Source organism: Juglans microcarpa x Juglans regia, chromosome 8D (genome assembly GCF_004785595.1).
Source record: "Juglans microcarpa x Juglans regia isolate MS1-56 chromosome 8D, Jm3101_v1.0, whole genome shotgun sequence".
Taxonomy (NCBI): Eukaryota; Viridiplantae; Streptophyta; class Magnoliopsida; order Fagales; family Juglandaceae; genus Juglans; species Juglans microcarpa x Juglans regia.
In genome coordinates, this window is record NC_054608.1 from 19,522,045 (window position 1) to 19,536,099 (window position 14,055).

Consider the following 14,055-nt stretch of genomic DNA (forward strand, 5'->3'; position numbering starts at 1 on the left):
TAAATGCAAATAAGGACTTTCTGAATCAAAGCCATGAAACTGGAGAAATAATTGAATTACTCCCGGTTTTAAATCAAGTTTCCTCGTATTCGTAGGAAAAATCATGCAATGTCCTTGTTGGCTGCAAATACTCACGCAAAGTTCTCATTGGTGGATTATTTTGAACATAATCATTTTCGAGTTCATCATGAACACCATGATCGTCAGTCATGGTGTCAAAATGAGAATTCTTGGAATCTCTAAACAACTTTTCAGACAATTCTCCTAAAACAATTTCCTCTTTCCACAATCTACTAGTTTGATCACATTACCATGAGATCATTCATCATAGAGGCTCAAGAACATCCAATAAAAAAAACTAAAAGCTATGGAATAGTCTCAAAATTAATCAATGCATGCACCACCTAAAGTCTTCTATTCTAAAAACCAAATGCAAAATAAGTAAGAAAATAAAAGAGAAGGGAACAAGATTACCAAATAATATGAATATGAAAATAATGCTACTCAATCCCTTTCTTTAATAAAATAAACAAAAATCATACTTACAAAAACAAGAGAAAGTTAGCAAAATATTTTTTTTTAAAAGCTTTCATCACATGTTGCAATCCCCAACAACGGCGCCAAAAACTTGTTATACCTAAAGTTTGACTCAAAGTAGTGAACCAAAAATGCAGAGCAGTTTTACCTACAAGTATACAAATGTTATGGTACCTAACATAGTCGAATCCACAGAAATTGACTTATATGATAAAGAAAATAAACTTAAACAATGAAAAAAAAATTATTAAAAGGAACATGCAGTCAAATAAAGGATGGAATTACTGAGATGAAGATTTTTAAAGTAATAGAATACAACTAAAATGATAAAATAAATCAATAAGGAGAGCGACTAAGGTTTCAAGGATCCGTCTAATAATAAAGAATATTGTCTACAATCAATTTACACAGTTAAACTAGAATAATGATTCTGTCTAATTGGAAAATTTAGCAATTAAGGCCAATAAAGCTAATCACTAAATATTAAACATGAACAATTCATGGTAGAAACATTCACAAACCCATTTGAATATCACAGGAATTTTTCAAGCATCCAATGTATTCGAAAATCACAATGAATCAAGATAAATATATAGATAATCAAAGTATCCAATAATAAAACCATTCAATCGATCAAAGTCATGATATAAACTCTATTGTTGATCCGAAACAATATCTAAATCATTAGACTTACCTCTAACCTTAGTACGAAAATTTAGCCAACCAAGTTCATCACAAGAGCCATTGAATTTGAGGAGAAATTCTCCATAAGAAAACTAAAATAAAGAACAAAACCCCACACTAGAATACAACCTTCACAAGAGAGCAAAGGTGGAGAGAATGCAGAGATGAAAACTGGGTTGCGTCCCTCTTTTTAACCTAGCTTCAAGCCTCCATTTGAAACCCCAAACTTCCCCTTATGGAAAATTCCATTAGTGATTAATTTGTCGGTCTTGAAGTCAAGTTTCCAACGCACCTAAAATAGTATCAATTGGAGATCATATGAAAAAGTTATGATCGAAATACCGATCTGCTGTCAGTTTCCTTCTGGACTACGAGTGTTTCCAAATTTGCCTCAATTCAAGATTTATTGATTATATTTTTCATTGAATTTCTGCAAAAGAAAATAATTGCATCAATGTCACTGAAAATATTTACATTTGAACCTCATGACACACACCACTTTTTTATTAAAACTTGTATACTATGCAGTGGTGAAGAGAGTGATATATAATTTTTCATAGAAGTTAATTTACATTCAAAAGTGATGCAATAATGACCAATATGAAATGATAGAAATGAGATTTTAGACAATTATCACATATTGTGTTTCGTGTGAGCAACGATACAAGTGAGCAAATATAATTGCGTACATTACATTAAGGGAAATAGAAATGCAACAACGAGCAACGTGTAGCGCGAAACACATTGTGGCGTAAGCAACAAACAACTAGTGCGAGTCGGGCACCCAGAAATTTTGGAGTTCCTTGAGGTAACCTAGGAGTGCTAAGAGAGTAACGAGTAACCTCACAAAGGATCAGACTCAGACAACGACTTTTCTACAAGGAGCACGCGTGGGAAAGAAATACCACAGACTTGAATACGTAGAAGCTTTTGATTACATGGGCGACATTGCCAAGCCAATAGCCTGAGTGCCCTTTAGCTTTGGCCGAAATTCTGGGATGTGCAGAACGCGACCTCTTCGTTGCTATCACCCTACCATCCAACGTACACCTGAAAAGTGGAGTTTTCACCGATTCACCAGCCAACCCACGTTGGGAATTGTAAGGCCCTTTCTGAACTCTTTGTATAAAAGCCTCACCATTCTAAACTCATCCCTCACGCTTTGGGATTTTTGAAACTTAAAGAAAAGCGCACACACACATACTTGTGGGCAAGTGAGTGTGTGTCTTCTGCTCTAATCCTTGAGAGAAGCCAAAAGCTCTAATGTTGTGGGATAAGCTCATACTTTGTAACACCCTGCTCCCCTATGCTTAAAAATGATGTCATTTTTATGAAATCTTAAGAACCGGTGCGCTACTACTGAACTTGATTTAAAAAATATTTCCAAAGATTCTTTATAATAAATAAAGTCATTCAAAATGCTGAAATCATAAAAGAGACTATGCGGAAGTACTTATTAAGATTTCTCATAATTTTGTAATACAATAACTTAAAAACTATGATAAGTGTGATTTTTATTACTCTTTTATTTATGAAACATGTCAACTTTCCTTCAATACTATTGATGTTATTTTATTTCTACATATTTTTCTTTATTTTGAAGGAATGAGAAGATTTAGTGCGAAAGGAGAGTATTTTGCTACAGAAGAAGAGATTACGGATCCAGACCAACGAGAGGCAATAAGAGCTGAGGAGATTTAGGCAAGGAGACTCAATGGCGACTAGAATTGACGACAAGAGTTAGGCGATGAGTGAGATATTTTACCTCCTGGGTGAAAAGACTTGGCAACAAGGTTCTGGGCGGTTAGATTGGGCGACCAGTCTATCCAACCAACTTAAAAGAACAACCTAAACAACATCGTGAGAAACAACTAACAAAGAGTTTAAAAGTAATTTTGATCAATAAAAAGAGAAAGAAATCACAGAAAGAATCCACAAGAAGTCCAAGTTCGGAATACACTAGGAGACAGCTTGGACATGATTGAGTGTTTCAATTATAACTTTCTACTCAGATATCCAATGGATGCGATTCTAGATGGGTTGGAAATTTATTTTAAAGGGTTACAACTTTAACTCTAACAAGGATTTCTAAATTCTAACTCCTGGAACGCGTACAAGTCTGCCAATATAAGTCCTAAAAGTTAGGCAATTTTTTAGGCAAAAATTATGAAACATTAGGGTTTCTTTTCTACCATATATAAGCATATCATTAGCTCAAAATTAGGGGGAGGAGAGTCTGAGTTTTAGAGTCCAATATTCCAGAGTTTATTCTTTAAGTTTCTTTCAAGAATGTGGATCTGGGAAGCGGAGGCAAGAGCCGCATGCTTCATCAACCGACTCAAATGAAGAACACTAGTTCTATTCTTTTTCTTTTCAGATTTATTATGAACTAATTTTATTTTCTAGAGCTTTGATATAGTCTACCATTGAATACACAATTTATATTCTAAGTTATTTTATTTCCAATATTTCCATGATTGAGCGTTTATTCCTTATTCTTAATGCTTGCAATTTTCTAGCTAATTATTGTTCGATCTATTTAATCGCAATGAGACCGAGAGGTGATTTGTGATTATAGCTCTAGGATTAAGCACCATTAGTTGAGCGAAAGTAGAGATACTTTACCACGATTAGTGTGATTTTCAAGAAAATCCAAAAAAATTAATGAGTCTCCAATTAGTTAAACTCACATAGAGATATTTAGTTATTAATTGGAGATATTTTTAGTATTGTTCAAAAGAAAATATTGAATAGTTAAGAGATGTTTATCATCAACTTGGGATAATTGTAATTCTATAACAAGGAAGAATAAATTGTGTGAGATTCGCTGGGTGAAATCAAATGCTCTAGATCTATTATTATTATCTTTAAAAATCTAAATTTTAATGCTATTTTCTTCAATTTAATTTAGATAATCTATTCTTTAAATTTCAGTTTTTCAAATAGTAATTCATTTACTAAATTTCAGTACTCAATAGTATAATTAATCTCTGTGGGTTCGACATCCATTTTCTTTAAAACATTTTACTACTTGTTACGATTATGTGCACTTGCAGATATTTTTAGCATAACAAACTATGTGCATGATCTAAGTCTCTGACACGCCTCCTTGGACCAAGTCCCATCTTCCAGCTCTACCTTTATAAATTTTTTGATTTTGGTGGTTTGAAAACATAAACAATTAAAATGAGTTGAAAACTCAGTAAGAACCTCATAATAAGGTAAATATACTAAACATACTACACCTGTAAAATATTTCATGCTATGAATTTATAATCATGACTATTCATGTGTGTGCTTATGACATACATGACTTGTCTTGAATTATCTGGCTGGTCTAAATCATCTAACTTATCTAACTGGCCAACACACATAACCATGTGTACAATATTGTGTACCAGTCCCACATCCTATGGCCATAGGAAGAACCATTGATATGATCTGATAGTAATATATTGTGGTAGAACACGCTTGAGTCTGTGGCTTACACATCCACCTTGACTATGTTGGTACTATGCATCTGAATGACCATCTTATTAATATGATATTTATCTTATACTTGATCTTATAAAATTTACATATCTTATGCAACGTGAGATGCATGATGTGCATAATACTTACATAACTTTAATATGCAAAATTAAACATGATCATGAATTATGATGAATGACGTGCTTATAGAGATCATGATATGCGTGGTACATAAACATTGGCTTTTAAAGAACTTACTTAAATAATAATATATCTTTTTTTTTTTTTGATAAACAATGTTGAAACTGTTTTATTCCTGAGAAAAGGAATTACATCATTGCATCATGCCAAATGACTTGGGAAACAAACTCTGGAAAAGAGTCTGTAATACCCGAGTCCTACTACGTAGGTCCTTACGTCATTTTATCAGTTATTTAAGTTAAATATTTTGAGATGAAGATATTTTTATTACTTCCAATTATTTTATTTTAAGATGAGTGTGCTTTATTTTTAAAATATGATTTATTAAAATAAATCTAGGGTATTATTTTAAGACTTTGAAATATTTCTCTTAAGTCCTTTAATTTTATTTATTTAGAAAATGACCCAATTATTCTCTACCATAGGATTGGTAGGTGAAAACTACCCTTGAAGTGGATGGATCTCTACCATCCATTTGGTTCCTTGTGTTGGAAGGAGGAAACAAAGACTAAAACTCCATTTCCCTCTTCCTAGCTTACGTAGGAAGCAACCAAGAAAGACAAAAGAAAAGTCTTCATCTTCTCCTCCCCAAGCTTATGTGATAAGTCTTGACCAAGTCAACTAAATCTTTTCTTTTTCCTTCTTTGCTTGGACTTGAGCCCGTAGGCTTTTCAAGGAAGCCATTTACTTCACTTTCCTCCCACCCATCGTCCAAGGCAAGTCAACAAAAGAGAAAAGAAAAAAATAAAAACTATCCTAAGGCATCCCATCCTTGCACCTGTCGGTCAAAGCTACACAAAAAGGTAAGAGTTAAAATCGATTCCCTTTCTTCCCCTTTTCACCCTTAGCTTCCTCAATAAGCCAATTAAATTCTTTTTCTCCTTTATACACGCTTACAAGAGAAGGAATAAATTCCTTCTTCTCTTTAGCACCCACCAATGTCTAGAGCAAGGAGAGGAAGAAAACTCTTCCAACTCTCACCGTGCGACCAACCCACTTCTCTCCCATTCCATTTCTCTTCCAATCTCAAGCCAAGCATCCATTTTCCTTCTCCTCAAGAGGAAAATAACAAGGTAAGAATACCCTCAATCTTCTCCCTTGTGTATTTCGAAATATTAGCCATGGTTTAATCAAGTGGATTTTCTTTTGATGATTTTTATGTTTCGGTTTTGGGGTTTAAAACAGTGATATTGTGTTGCTCTTCATCTACACGGGTTTACCCCTATTTGGTCCTCTATCTTACTTCTTGAAAGAAGCTAAGAGCTTAAGGTAAAAATCTTAATTTGACTTATTGTTTTTAATGTGCTTTTGGAAGCCTATTAAGTTGTTTTAGCTTATGTTTTGGTGTAGTTAATTTCTTATATTGCAAATAAATATGTATGCCCTGTTTTTGGCCCAAACCGAATGGTATTATAATTGTTTTGCCATGTATTTTCCTATATTTCGAAAATACTATGTTATTATTAAACTTGGTTTAGTCATAAATGATGATTATATTGATTTTAAATTATATATGTTGGTATCATATGCCTTGTGTTGAGGTTTGGTTGGTAAATTATTTTTAGGATGCTAGAGGTTTGGTTTAAAGGTTTTACTTGGTTCTATAATTTTATATTTTTCTTTTAAAGGTATTAAGTAGTAAATCATAAGCTTGAGTGTTTAAATGTTTTAAAGTTTCTTAATGGGTAACCTTACTATACTTTATGCTACTTTAATTTTAATGGGAGGTTTTATCTAAACTATTTAATATATTGCTTATGTGAATAGGTTATAGCTTAGTTAGTTTAGATATAAGGGATTAATTGTGCATGAGAAATTATAATATGCAAAGCTATCCAAAATATTCCTAAGTTCATGTCATGCCATAAAAATAGCCCATTTATGTCGTCACTTTTTTGGTTAAATTCTACCTAACCCAAGAGTCCAAAATATTGATGAGTTAACCTTTTTATAATGAGGGACCACAAGTTGATTTAAAGGGCATGTTTCTTAAGCTTGTTTAGCCTACTTGAGATGCCTAAATTTATTTTAAAGCCCATTGTCGAGAATTCCAGATTTTATCTTCTAATGTCCATAACCCAAAGTGAGCTTGAACCAAAGAAACCTTGCTTAAAGCTTATATTCTTAACTAATTTTCATGTAACCTTTTAAAATAGCATTTCCATGGACAGCTAGCATGTCTTAATACTTAAGTTATTTCTCTTATAAGTTGAGGTGAGGAGTAGTCATTGGGTTAATGCTAAGCATAGAAGAGACGTTAGATTGTAATTTCATAGCTTTCTCTTTTAAATGGAGGGCTAAAGAATATTATATGAGTATTAACACGCTTATGCTATTTATTGAAATAGGACCTATACTGATGATGGAAGTATCAAGGAGCATAGAGGTAAGTAGCTATGACCATGCTTCTTACACCAAGTTCTCCTTATGATAGAATGTCTCTCTCTTATTGCAAATGTTCTTCTAAAGAAAAGAGTAAATATATATAGTATGTACAAGCCCTTTCTTGATAGCCCCTGTTAAGCACCCTATCGATTATAATTGTGTGCATGTGTATAAGGTAATGCATGAACGTAGGCTCTAAGTCATGAGATTCCATACATGCTCTCTCAATAAACTTATTGATTATTCCTATATGTAGTATAGCATTAAAATGTATATTTTTCATAAAAATGCATGTGCATCGAAGTAAGAAAGATGATAAAAATATTTTGATTGTAAATGAAAGGTAATGAATGTCTCATGCCTTATACTTCAAGTGATGCTTTAAACGAGTTTTAAAATGCCCCTATGAACTGATGCTTTTAATGACGCAAAGAAAGTGTTTTAAAATGTCCGTATGAACTGATACTTAAAATGATGCGAGGAAAACATTTTAAGATGTCCCTATGAACTGATGTTAAATCGTCCCTATAAACTAACGCTATATGGATGCCATGAAAATGATGCTTAAGCTAATGCTTTAAAAATGATGTTTCTTCATGAATACACTGTTAAATGAAAAGATGATGTTAAGTTCATGCTTTTAAACGACATTTTTCATGAATGAACTGTTAAATGAATTGGACTGAAATGACTGACATGAATGAATGAAAGAAAGGACTGAATGAATGATTGCTTTAATGTATGAAACTATGTAACGGCCATATGAATGAAAAGGGTACCAAAGGAATGGGCAGATTGCAATGCTGGGTAAGTAGAACTGGTAGTGCACCCAGTGCTGCACTCTGACTAAAAAGGGATTCCCAACTTGTGGCCACGGGTGGAATCCAGGTCCAAAAGAATAACGTTAACCCATCACATGGGGCGTAATAGTGTGTACTAGCCAAAGAAAGTGAAACGTAAAGTAAAGTTATTTTTAAAGAAATGTTTATGCATGAAAGTATGGCTTATTCTTTAAACTGTTATGCGCGAAAGCATTGTCAGGAATTAGGAAAAATGTTTATGTATGCATGTTTTCAAAAGAAAATAATAGATGCCAAGTATGTTCATTGCATGGTGTACTACTTATTGAGTATTCGACTCATTTTGTTTTAAATGTTTTAAACGTCCAGGTAATGACGAAAAGGCTGGGGAGCAAGGCATTACTGCAGAGGGAGAGGTAGACGCTTAAGACCTTCCCTAACTAGAACAATTATGTTACGGATGATAGGTTTTGTTTATGTATAGACGTTTTATGTTGGGATGGACTCTGAGAGTCTCTTATGGATGAATGTTCAAATAAAATGTCCATCAGGTGTTCCCATTATTAGATCAAAAATTTAGAGTGCACGTGTGTCATGTCCATGCCGATTGCATATTATTTGAAAAAGAAAAATGATGAAAAGGAAAGAAAGAAAAGAACAGGCATGTACGTCGCGATCCCGCCGTTTCCGAGGCGGGGTTGTGATAGAGTTGACTCACTAAAAAATGAGCAGCACAAAGGCTGTCCCAAGTATAGGAGGATGTCGCGTAATAATTAAGAAGAAATTTCTAGATCGTCTCCTCAGGGAAAGTTACTTAAAATCAAACTTGTTTAAAATGGTGAAAATATTCACAAAGAGAAAATAAAAATGATAATATGTGCAATGAATGGAAAAGTTCAACAGGAATGAAAAGGGCACTAGTCATGAACTAGATTCATATTTTTAGATTTTTGAGTGTCGAAATGAAATGTAAAAGACTAACAAACTGAAATTAACAATCAAAGAATCAACTAAACTAAACAAACTTAATTAATCTGAAAATTAATAACAAAATTGAAATTATTTAAGTCCTAATTAAGCTTTAATCAATATAATAGCAATAGAATTAAGAGATTAATAAAACTAAGGTAAGAATTAAACTAGATTATAAAGTAATTGACAAAATATGATCTGAGAATTGAAAAGCCGCAAAATAAAGATTCTAGAGATCATCCTTGTATTCAAATCACAAATTTTCAAAATCAATCCATAGCAATTGTAATCATTGTTAAATGAAATCTTAAAAAAGTAAGAAAAATAATTAACACGAAGTAAATAAACAGCAAATAAAATACCCAAAGGCCTAAGCCAAATATCTCAAAAATACATCACAAAATTTAAACTAAATTTAAATAAATAGTAGAGAGTAAAAATAGCAGGTCAAATGAATAGAGATGGAGGTGATAGGCAATGGAGGAGAAGGCTGGAGTGCAACAATTGGATCTCGAGGTTCTTCATGCCGTGGCACTATGTGCATTCAAAACCCCTTTCGTTTGCGTTCATATGAAAAAAATAATCCTCCCACGTCGTGCCACCTCTGTCTTTTTTTATTTCTTTTCAGTGCGGCGTGCGTGTGTGTGTTTCTCTTTTTCTTTTTTTCTTTTTTGTGCGTCGTGTAGGTCTTGAGTCTTTTTGAGATAAGGTCTTTTTTTTTTTTTCCCTTGTTACTTCCATCCAATATCCAAACACCAAGTGATTGGTGTCTTTTTTACTTCTTTTTGACTTTTTGACTTGTCTTTTTCTTCGACTTTTCTCATGCATTTCTTTGCCTATATAAAAATAAATAAAAATTAGAAAAGAAATAAAATAAAAAAGAAGAATAGAATACAAAAAAAAATTATGTTATGCATGTGAATAAACATTGTCCAATTAAATCACAAGTTATAAAATTAAGTTTAAATCATGTTATTAACTAATTTAAATCACAACTCGGATTTATTCATCTTAACCATTTTTCAATTTAAAACCAATAATAATGTAATGAAATAAATAAAATATATTGGTTCTAAATATATAAAATATACAATAACTCAACTCAATCGCACCCCCTAACTAGGTTTTGCTAATCCTTGAGCAAAATAGTGAAAATTAATTGAGATGAATATGCATAAAGATCAAAACCAAATAGAAACAATCAAACACAATTCTAAACTGTCACAAAAGTGACACGTTACTACTCAACCCCCAGGGACTATACCCACCAAGACTATCTCAACAATCTTTTACATAGAATTGAAGCAAATGTCTCAGAACTCAAATGTGTGTGTGGAGCTAAACTGGTTGTATGTTCCTCAATACTAGCCATGATTTGTCATAGAATTTTTCAACCTTAAGATTAATCATTGCTGATTCTAACTACCTCAAAGTCCAAGGGACTAGCAGTTTTCACGCCAGCTCTATTTTTAAAGGTTGAACACTCAACCTCCAAAGTCTTAGGTAACTGTTTCTAGCCGTCTACTTAGGAAAGCTCACTAAATCGCCTTTATTCCTTTTTTTCTATTCTTTTCAAATCTCTTTTTTCTTTCTTTTTTTTTTTTTTTTTAAGCATGGCTCAGTAGTCCTGCAGTTTACTTCTCTTGTATTAAATCAATGAACAGTAAATAAGGAACACTACAAGCGTAAGCATATGCAAAATGTCCTTCAAAATTTTTCATTCGTTTTGCAAAAATCTTATCAAGTCTCATCTCAATATGTATAGCATCCCGGTGTTGCAAGCTACACATTAACAAAATATGATGCATCAAAAATCATGCTCTATACTTAAGTTTGAAAATAAATCTTCACAAAATGATTTCGCTCAACTACTCCACCAAGATGCTCAGATTTCACAAAATACTAGAAATAGAGTGTGTGTCAATCATATGTGTATCAATGCAAATCACATTAATTTTTCTTTTCCATCTGTGCACACATACTACCCCCCAACTAGTGAGAGAGATATGGTCCTCAATGAATCGAATGAAAGAAAACAAAGTGCACAGGAATAAGCAAGCAAAACAAAAAAAATTCAACATGAAATATAAAGTCAAAGCAAAACAACAAATAAAAACAAACAAAATGCAAGTAAAGAAAGCTGTAAAGGGGGAAAAGATCAAAACACTTTCCTGAAATCTTGCACAAGCAAGATCTCTTCGTGTGGATCGCAGACCTTCACAAACGGCTTTAGACGTTGTCCATTGACAGTGAAGCTATTGCCATTCTTTGGATTGACAATGTTTACTGCCCCGTGAGGATGAACCTTCTTTACAATGTATGGCCCACTCCATCGGGATTTCAATTTACTAGGAAAAATATGTAAACGAGAGTTGTAAAGTAGAACTTCTTGGCCAAGTGTGAAATGCTTTGGATGAATTTTCTGATCATGTAGAATTTTCATGCGTTCCTTTATCAGCTGAGCGTTGTCATAAACATCCCGACAAGTTTCATCCAATTCATTGATCTGCAATTTTCTCAAACCTGAAGCTTCATCAAGTGACATGTTAACATATTTTATAGCCCAAAGAGCTCGATGTCGAATATCAACAAGTAAATGACAAGCTTTACCATAAACTAATCGATAAGGGGACAGCCCTAGATTTGTTTTAAAAGCTGTCCTATAAGCTTACAAAGCATCAAGAAGCTTAACTGACCAGTTTTTCCTATTAGGATTGATAGTTTTCTCTAAAATGATTTTGATCTCTCTATTTGCCAATTCTGCTTCCCCATTTGTTTGAGGATGATAAGGGGTAGAACTCAATGTGTGATACCATATTTCTTCATGAGTGTAGAAAATGGTTTGTTGCAAAAAGGAGAACCCCCATCACTAATGATAACTTTGGGCATGCCAAAGCGAGCAAACAGAGATTGCAAAAATTTTAGGACAGCACGATGGTCATTTGTTTTGCAAGCGACGGCTTCCACCCATTTTGAAACATAATCCACAGCTAATAAAATAAATATATTTCCAAAGGAAACTGGAAAAGGTCCAATGAAGTCTATTCTCTAACAATAAAAAATTTCTATGATAAGAATAAGGGAAAGAGGCATCATGTCTCTTTTGCTAATGGATCCCACTTTTTGACAAGGCTCACACGCCTTACAAAAATTATAAGCATCTTTAAACATGGAAGGCCAGTAAAAATCGCTTTACAAAATTTTAGCGATTGTTTTATTTGCTGAAAAATGACCATCATATGCACCCATATGAAAAAATCTCAACACAAAAGAAAACTCATCATCAGGAATGCATCTTCGAATCAATTGGTTCGAACAATATTTGAAAAGGTATGGATCGTCAAAGTAAAAGTGTTGTACCTCAGAGAGAAATCGATGCTTATCTTGGGTGGACCATTCAGAAGGCATTCGCTCAATCACCATATAGTTAACTATGTCAGCAAACCAAGGAGCTTTGTGAATCACAAAGAGCTACTCATATGGGAAACTATCAACAAGAGGAAGGTTGACATTTGAAGAGGAGGATGATGGCAATCTAGAGAGGTGGTCAGCTACTACGTTTTCAACTCCTTTCTTGTCCTTAATGGTGATGTTGAACTCTTGAAGTAGTAAAATCTAGCGAATCAAGCGTGATTTTGCATCTTTCTTAGCCAACAAATACTTAAGAGCAGAGTGGTCAGTGAAAATAGTAACAGGAGAACCAAGAATGTAAGCTCGAAATTTATCAAGTGCAAAAACCACTGCAAGCAATTTTTTTCAGTAGTGGTGTAATTTTTCTAGGCATCATTCAAGGTTCTACTGGCAAAATAAATCACAAAAGGTCTATTATCTACACGCTGCCCCAAAACAGCTCCTAAGGCATAATCACTTGCATCAATCATAATTTCAAAGGGAATGTCTCACTGCGGGGGTTGTATAATGAGGGCAGTGGTAAGTGATTCTTTAAGGGTATCAAAAGCTTTTTGGCAATCATCAGTCCAAACAAATTCAATATCATTTTGTAAAAGAATGCACAAAGGTTTTGTAATAGAACTGAACCCTTGAATAAACTGCCTATAAAAGCCAGCATGACCAAAAAAAGAACAATTATCCTTAACCGTCCTAGGGATAGGAAGTTTAGATATTAATTCAATTTTTGCCTTGTCGACCTTTATACCTTCAGAAGAAACAATATGTCCCAAGACAAAGTAACCATAAATTGGCATTTCTCCCTATTAAGTAAAAGATTTTTTTCCTCACATCTCTAGAGAATACGTGCCAAATTATGCAAACAACTATCAAAAGATTTCCCAAAAACAGAGAAGTCATCCATGAATATTTCACAAATATTCTTAATCATGTCAGAAAAAATACTCATCATGCATCTCTGAAAAGTAGCTGGAGCATTACACAAACCAAAAAGCATTCTGGTAAAAGCAAAGGTGCCAAAAGGACAGGTAAAAGTGGTTTTCTCCTGGTCCTCAGGCACTACAGCAATTTGATAATAACCAGAGTATCCATCCAAGAAGCAATAAAATGCATTACCAACCATTCTAAAATTTGATCCAAGAATGGTAGAGGAAAATGATCCTTCCTACTGGCTGAATTAAGTTTTTTATAATCAATGCACATTCTCTAACCAGTAACCATTATAGTTGGAATCAACTAATTTTTTTCATTTTTGACAACAGTTAAACCCTATTGTTTTGGTACCACTTGAGTTGGACATACCCACTTACAGTCTGAAATGGAGTAAATGATACCCACTGCGAGCAGCTTGAGCACGTCCTCTTTGAAAACTTCCTTCATGATAGGATTGACCCTACGTTGAGCATCACGAACCAGTCTAGCATCATCTTCAAGATGGATTTTGTGGGTACAAACAGCAGCATCAATACCTTTGATGTTGGCTATTGTCCAACCAATTGCACCTCGATTCTTTTTTAAGACTTCAACCAATTGGGCTTCATCCTTCTGATTTAACTTTGAGGAAATCACCACAGGAAATGTGCATTCTTTAGGACCA

The 14,055-nt window shown here is 33.6% G+C and overlaps 1 long non-coding RNA gene across 2 annotated transcripts in view; it reads right to left on the reverse strand.

Annotated features, from left to right (window-relative positions):
* Positions 1–511: 511 nt before the first annotated feature.
* The window catches only part of LOC121241889, a 31,460-nt gene continuing 17,916 nt past the window's right edge, over positions 512–14,055 (reverse strand). The window contains exons 3-4 of one of the 2 annotated variants that reach the window (XR_005935831.1): positions 947–953; positions 512–541 (exon numbers count right to left, since the gene is read on the reverse strand). This is a non-coding gene — a long non-coding RNA (uncharacterized LOC121241889). Of the gene's footprint in view, positions 542–946; positions 954–6,503; positions 6,544–14,055 lie in introns of those variants that run through there. The other variant, XR_005935832.1, reaches the window with a different exon arrangement.